The sequence below is a fragment of the Ovis canadensis genome, chromosome 22 (assembly GCF_042477335.2).
Source record: "Ovis canadensis isolate MfBH-ARS-UI-01 breed Bighorn chromosome 22, ARS-UI_OviCan_v2, whole genome shotgun sequence".
In the NCBI taxonomy this organism is placed as follows: Eukaryota; Metazoa; Chordata; class Mammalia; order Artiodactyla; family Bovidae; genus Ovis; species Ovis canadensis.
In genome coordinates, this window is record NC_091266.1 from 29,554,969 (window position 1) to 29,562,987 (window position 8,019).

General features: G+C 38.2%; 1 long non-coding RNA gene across 1 annotated transcript; it reads right to left on the reverse strand.

Moving 5' to 3' along the window:
* Nucleotides 1–442: 442 nt before the first annotated feature.
* LOC138427698 (uncharacterized) lies at nucleotides 443–3,507 on the reverse strand. Its single transcript, XR_011252143.1, has 3 exons — nucleotides 3,313–3,507; nucleotides 907–1,085; nucleotides 443–817 (listed from the first exon to the last, which is right to left on the reverse strand). It is a non-coding gene; the product is annotated as an uncharacterized lncRNA (long non-coding RNA).
* Between the last annotated feature and the right edge of the window lie 4,512 nt (nucleotides 3,508–8,019).

An 8,019-nucleotide genomic window follows, 5' to 3' on the forward strand; every position in this document is an offset into this window, starting at 1 on the left:
GCCAAGTGACTGTTCACCAGCAAGTGGTCTGGTGTCCTTTCCAAATGAGGGTCTGACACTTGTTTTGCTCCCACTTCCCAAAGCTTTGAATTTATTTTATCAAGCAACTTGTTATGCTGGGAAGACCACAGTCGGTCTCTACTGCTTCCTCACGGTCTCAGCTTCTTCAAATTACTTGCTAGTGCCTTTGATTCTTTATCTTAATGACTTGCACACTTGCTTTGTTTAAATATTTTATGCTCCAGATTTCATTTATTCTTTCAACTGATTCTTACGATTTTTCTTTCTCTCTCCTTTATCTGTTTGGAGCTTACCTCTTTTTTTTTTTTTTTTCTGATTACCTCCTTTCTTTGATAAAATAAAAGGATAAAATAATATCCAACCAGTAATATCCAGCATAATATCTTTAGACTTCCTTCATGGAAATATAGGTAGACGATTCTTTAAATTCAGAAGAACTTTATTTTTAGCAGATTATGATGAAAGAATATAGTTTGTTATAGCTGTACAAAATATCAGGATGGAAACTGGCCCAAGAAAGGTTCGCTCTCAAGCACAGGGATAATCCTTGATTTTTATTTATTGTTTCCTTTTCACTTTTCTTTCTGGTCTGCTTTTGCATTTCCTTGCCTCCAGCACTAGGCCATTTTCCTTGAGTCCTTTTTCTTTTTGTAAAACAGCATGAGTAAGTGGAAGGAAAACAGACTTTGGAGTATAAATAGACCTGAGTTTTAACACCACACTGCCCGTTACTAGTTGTGGGTCTGGGTGGGTTATTTATCCTTTCTGAGCTTCCATTTTTTCTTCTGAGGATTGCCTTTGAAAACATAAACATATTCATAAGGCATCTAGCATAGTGTCTGGTCCATGAAACATACTTAACACATGTAAAGGTGAAGGTTTTACCTTTATACTCTGGCTTTCTTCCCCCCTCACTCCTCCTGTAGTCTCTTGCTAGTCATGATTAGACCTGGATGATCTCTACATTTACAGTCTTAGCAAGTAGTGGCTTGCCTCTTCTTTCCTCATAATATTAGGTCAGCAATGTGATGTATCTGCCAAAAAACAGCTTGTGCAGTTTTAGCCTGAATTATAAGAGAAAGCGTGTAAGTTAGATGTGTCCAGAGTCATCACGTTAGAACCTAAGTGGGTTTTAGAGACCAGCTGCTTCAACTCTCTTTTTTTAAAAAAAAATTGTTTATTTTTTATTGAAGGATAATTGCTTTACAGACTTCTGTTGTTTTCTGTCAAACCTCAACATGAATCAGCCATAGGTATACCTATATCCCCTCCCTTTTGAACCTCCCTCCCATCTCCCTCCCCATCCCACCCCTCTAGGTTGATACAGAGCCCCTATTTGAGTTTCCTGAGCCATACAGCAAATTCCCATTGGCTTCTATTTTACATATGGTAATGTAAGTTTCCATGTTACTCTCTCCATACATCTCACCCTCTCCTCCCCTCTCCCCATGCCCATAAGTCTACTCTCTATGTCTGTTTCTCCATTGCTGCCCTGTAAATAAATTCATCAGTACCATTTTTCTAGATTCTGTATATATGCGTTAGAATATGATATTTATCTTTCTCTTTCTGACTTAATTCACTCTGTATAATAGATTCTAGGTTCATCCACCTCATTAGGACTGATTCCATTGGGTATATGTGCCACAACTTCTTTACCCATTCACCTGTGGATGGGCATCGAGGTTGCTTCCGTGTTCTAGCTATTGTAAATAGTGCTGCAATGAACAATGGGACACATGTGTCTTTTTCAGTTTTGGTTTCCTCAGGGCATATGTCTGGGAGTGGGATCTCTGGGTCACATGGTGGTTTTATTCCTAGTTTTTTAAGGAACTAGGAAGAAACTCTTCTTATTTAACAGATAACTAAGTGATATAGTGGCTTCCCAGTTGGCTCAGTGGTAAAGAATCCGCCTACCAATGCAGCAGACTCGGATTCGATCCCTGGGTTGGAAAGATCCCATGGAGAAGAAAACGGCAACCCACTCCAGTATTCCTGCTCTGGAGGGTCCTGTTGACAGAGGAGCTTGGTGGGCTACGGTCCACAGGGTGGCAAAGAGTTGGCCAAAACTTCGGGATCTAGCATGCAGCATGCATGCAGAAGTGATATAGCACAGATAAGCTATTTGCCTAAAGCCCATAATAGAGAATACATGAACACTGAGATTTCCTCACTTCAGAAAATGAATTTTTTAAAAAGTTGAGGCAAAATTCACATAACATAATCATTTAAAAGTTTACAAATCAGTAGCAGTTAGTACCACAACTTTTATCTAGTTCCAAAACATTTCCATCACCCCATATTCATTAACCAACCACTTCCCATCTTCCCTCACACTAGCCTCTGGAAACCGCTAATCTGCTTTCTGCCTCTGTGGATTTGTCTATTCTGGATATTTCATATAAATGAAACAGTACACCACATGACTTTCCGTGTCTGACTTCTTTCACTTAACATAATATTTTTGGAACTGAGAAAGTTCATGCTCATTGTTCAGAAATTCAAACCTATAGGAAAGCATAGTGAAGAAAATAAAAAAATATTCTGTAATCCCACCATCATTGGTGAAACTGCTAACAATATGGTGACGGTTGCTGTTCCCAGTGTCTCCTGCATAAATAGGTTTGCATGAATCACACCTTTTACTTGAATTTGGTTTTCCACTTTATGCTGTATATGAAACAGCTTCCTGTGTTGACATATAGAGAGCCCTTCATTTTCTTTTATGGATTGTATGGTGTTTCATTATATGTTTTTTTTTTTTTTTTGCAAAAGATAGATTTTTAATTTATTTTCTTTTTTTAAAATTTTATTTTTACTTTATTTTACTTTACGGACTTTTGGACTGTGAGGGAGAGGGAGAGGGTGGGATGATTTGGGAGAATGGCATTGAAACATTATATGGTTTTAGCCCATGTTTTTTAACAAAGCCTGGGATGAACATTCTCCCTTGTACTCTCTCCCACTCAATTCTTTGATAAGTAAAACAGTTTATATCCTAAGCTGCTAAATGGGTATTAGTTTGAAATCCCAATATTGGAGAAAAATAAATGGGAAAGGCTTTTGTTTCCCTGGGATCTGCTTGGATCCACTGGAAAATGGGTGCATCAGTAAGAGTTTGATAAACTTTGAGGTTGCTTCTAATTTTAGATTCTTTGATTCTTGGTATTAATACCCAAATCATGGTAATTGTACAGACACAGAAACTAAGTCTAGAACTAGGAGTTAGGAGGCCCAGGATTAGCCCTCCTTTTACAAAGGACTAGCTCTGGGACTCTGAAAGTTACTTACCTTTTCAGTAAGTTTCCTCATCTGTGAAACAAGTTGAATGAATTAGTTAGTCACTGCTGCTGCTGCTGCTAAATCGGTTCAGTCGTGTCCGACTCTGTGCGACCCCATAGACGGCAGCCCACCAGGCTCCTCCGTCCCTGGGATTCTCCAGGCAGGAACACTGGAGTGGGTTGCCATTTCCTTCTCCAATGCATGAAAGTGAAAAGTGAAAGTGAAGTCGCTCAGTCGTGTTCGACTCTTCGTGACCCCATGGACTGCAGCCCACCAGGTTCCTCCGTCCATGGGATTTTCCAGGCAAGATTACTGGAGTGGGGTGCCATTGCCTTCTCTGAGTTAGTCACTAGTTAGTTTATTTAGTCACTAGAACCAGTTAATGAATTAATGTGGTGGGTTCTAGTTGAGGTCACTGCCCAGTTTACAATGATTCCCATTCTGCAAGAACAGCTCTGCTTCATGAGGGTAGGCCTCTAGCAACCTTGTGTTGTGTTATGAGACCCTCCTTTCTCAGTCATCTCTATGAGTGGAAGCCATTTATCATAAGTCAATCCAATCAAAATTCTTCTTTAGGTTTTTTGAATCTGAACCACAGAAATGTGGGCAGTTCCTCTCTTGTGGTAAGGGAATGTGAGAAGTGAAACTTGGTAGCTATTGGTAACCATATATTGTTAGTGTATCAAGGTTCTAATGTGGCGAATGAAGGTGGGGGGGGGGGACTCTTGTGCTATGAGTTAGTGTGGGCGTAATCACATAAAAAAGGAGCTACCTTTAAATGCAGTGTGGTTTCCTGGATTATATCCTAGAACAGAAAGGACAGTAGAAAAACTGTCCAAGTAAATAGTGGTTAATAGTATTGCACCAAGGTTAATATTTTAGATTTAACAAAGATGTCCTGGCTATGTAAGATGTTAACGTTAAGGGAAGCTGGTGAACTCTCTAAGCTCTGTAACTATTTTTGCAATATCAACATCGTGTGTTTCCTGATATCATGTGATGAAAAGGGCACAGCATCACTTCTGTGTTGTTCTTTTAAAAAGTACATACAGTCATCCCTTGGTATCTGCTTGGGATGATTGGTTCTGGAAATCTCCCATAGTTATAAAAATCCTTGGATGCTTAAGCCCCTTATATAAAATGATGTGATATTTGCATAGCACCTACACACATCCTCCTCTATTCTATAAATCATCTCTAGATTACTTATAATATGTAATACAATTTAAACAATTGCTGGTGTATGGTAAAGTTACTTTTCAGAACTTCCTGGAATTTTTTTCAAATATTTTTGATCCATAATTGGTTGAATCCATGGTTACAGAACCTGAGGGTAAAGAGGGCTGATGATACCTACATTTAGCCAGGGGGAAGCATCACTGAGAGACAGTCTATGAGTGACTAGAAAGTGCCTTTCAAAAATATCAAGGTCATAGAAGACAAAGAAAGATTAAGGAACTCTCCTAGACTGGGGAAACTTAGAAGACGTGAAAACAAAATATAATGTATCATCCTGGAGTCCATCCTGGATCTAGAAAAGATCATTAGTCAGGTATGAGAAACCTTTGTATAAGATTTGTAGATTTGCTAATATTGTATTAATATTAATTTGGTTTGGTTTTGATCATTGTTCTGTGATCATAATCAATATTAACATTTGGGGAAGCTACGAGAGCACTCTTATAGAGAGGAATTCTTTGTATTATTTTTGCAACTTTTTTAAAGTCTAAAATTATTTCAAAATTTAAAAGCTTACTAAAAAATGACAACATCAAAATGGTGTAGGCTCCAAATACCCATCCCTCCATAGAAGCAAAAACATTTAGAAACTAAAAACCAACCTTTTCAGAACTCTGGAAAATAGTAAAAAAAAATTTCAGAGCAACCAAATAAATGTTGAATCAAGAGAAAGTTAACTTAAAAGTGGCAGAAAACTTGTGTGGCATTTTTACTTGCCCTTGCCCCATTCCCTCCTTCATAGGGTGGCAGTCTTGAAGATTGCAACCTGAGTTTCCAGTGGGAGCCTTGGCCCTGGTTCTGAAGAAGGCAGAGCAGACCTTACTCAAATCATCATGTTCATGTGTTCTAACTTGTCTGGAGGCTACCTGAAGGACCAACACAAGGTACGTCTGTTTCACCTAACTCAGAATGTACTCGGGGCAGAAAGGTGGTAGATATTGCTTATAACAAGGTAAGGTGAACAAAACCCCTCAGCTACCTAAGACAAAAGTCTGTGATTGAGGCATACAATAGACTGCTTAAAGCCTGAGAGAAAAAGCTGAGGAGAGACTTATTGTGGGAAATTAGGACATTCAAAGAAGCCCATATATACTGAAAAATTTAGAAGGCCAACATACGTACAAGACAGGGCACATCCTCAGCAAAGACCTGGAAAACCCTCAGCTTTCACTTCTGGATATCTTTAGGCTCAGTGCAAGTAGCAAGTGAAAGCTAAGGCAAAGTTGTTTGAAGCCTGAGTAAGTGTTAAAATAGTGCCCCAACACAGCCAGTCTACAAAGAAGGGGAGAGGTGTTTATTTTTTGTTTGTTTTAGCTCCTGGAATCAAGGAAATCTCTTCAAGGCACTAACTGAACATGGCCAAAGGAACTGAGATTTCAGTAACTATACACAACAAGAAATATGGCCTCTACAAAAATCAGTAAATAAATGGACTTGTCAACAAATTGAAATTTATTTACTTGTTGGTAAATAAATGGACTTTTCAATAGTCAGTAAATAAATGGACAACTGCAGCCTTCAGCAATCAGAACAGCAAATCCTGGAGAAGAAAGAATATATGATTTCTCAATTTACAAAATTTAAACGTACATTTATCAACAAAAATCACAAATTATACAAAGATACAAGAAATCTGGCCCATTCAAAGGATAAAAATAAATTGACAGAAACTATGCGAAGAGTTGACTCATTGGAAAAGACTTTGATGCTGGGAGGGATTGGGGGCAGGAGGAGAAGGGGACGACAGAGGATGAGATGGCTGGATGGCATCGCTGACTCGATGAACATGAATCTGAGTGAACTCCGGGAGTTGGTGATAGACAGGGAGGTCTGGTGTGCTGCAGTTCATGGGGTCGCAAAGAGTCGGACACGACTGAGCGACTGAACTGAACTGAACTGATCCATGAAGAAGACCAGGCATAGGAGTTCCTAGACAAAGACTTTAAACTGACAGTCTTAAATGTGTTCAGAGCTAAAGGAAATCATGCACAAAGGATTAAGAGAAACCGGAAAATGATATACAAACACAATGAAAACACCAATAGGTAGAAACTATAACAAGGAATGGACTAGAGATTCTGGACCTGAAAAGTACAGTAACTAAAATGAAAAATTCCCTAGAGGATTTCAATAGAAGATTTGAGCAGAGAGAAGAATCATGAACTTAAAGATAAGACAAAATTATCTGTACTGAGGAACAGAAATAAAAAAAGAGAAAAGTGAACAGAGCCTAAGGTATTTGTGGGTAAAATCAAGCCAACCAACATAAGCATTTTGAGAGTCCCAGAAGGAGATGAGAGAAAGGGGGCAGAGATATTACTTAAAGAAATAATGACCACAAACTTTCCAAATTTGATGACTCTACACGTCCAAGAATCTCAACTAAATCCAGGTATGATAAACCCAAAGAAGTCCATGCCAAAATACACTATAATCAGACTTCAAAAGGCAAAGAGAATTTAGAAGCAGTAAGAGAAAAGAAACTCATTATGTTTAAGGGGTTCTCAAAAAGATTAATAGCCAAATATCTCAGACAGAGGCAATGGGAAGTGATATTTGAAGTGCTGGGTGAAAAAACCTGTCAATCAAGAATTCTGTGTCTGGCAAAACTACTAAAGATTAGAGGAAAAATTAAGATGTTCTGGAAAACAAAAGCTGAGGGAATTTATTAACAGAATACCTGCCTTACATGAAATGTTAAAGGGAGTCCTCAGGTCCACCTTGAAGCCCTTCCAAGAGATAAAGATCTTCAGTAAAGGTAACTACAAAATTCAATATTATTGTATGTTTTAACTTCTAAGTTTACTTTTAGTTTCATACTTAAGATAAATGCAAAAAAAATTTTGTAAATCTATGTTGGTGCATGAAGCAAAAAATTCAAAATATATATATGGTGTGATTGAAAACTATCATTTTGGGGGGAAACGGTGTGTGTAAACATACCTGTGTGTGTTAGTAAACAGATTATACACACTTATACATGCATGCAGCTGTATGGACATAGAACATCTCTGAAAGGGTATACAAGGTAACAGGTTGTTTCTTTAATAATTTTGAGGGCTGAGTGGTAATGGTCCCAGCAGCTAATTCTTGTTCTTTATTTTAAATCTGCTGCTTTTTTTCATTTCTCTGCTTCCAGAAAGGTGCTGCCACTTATCCAGTTGATTATGTCAGAAAGGTGGGAATTAGGTTTGTTTCTTCTCTTTCCCTCACCCCCCTCCATTAAATCTATCTTTAAATCCTGTTAATTTTATTTCTAGAATGTATCTCACCTTTACCTACTTTTATTGCAGAAGATGTTGAATATCCCCCAGTGCTTGCTGTTCCTTTCATCCTTGGTCATAGAGCACTTGATTTTCAGATGGGCTGTAGTCTCTAGAATAACAATTTTATTTCTAGTACCCCTTGCAACCGGATGGGGCCATGTGACTAAGTTCTATGTTGAGTTGTAACTAAAAGTGTCACGTCGTTTTTAGA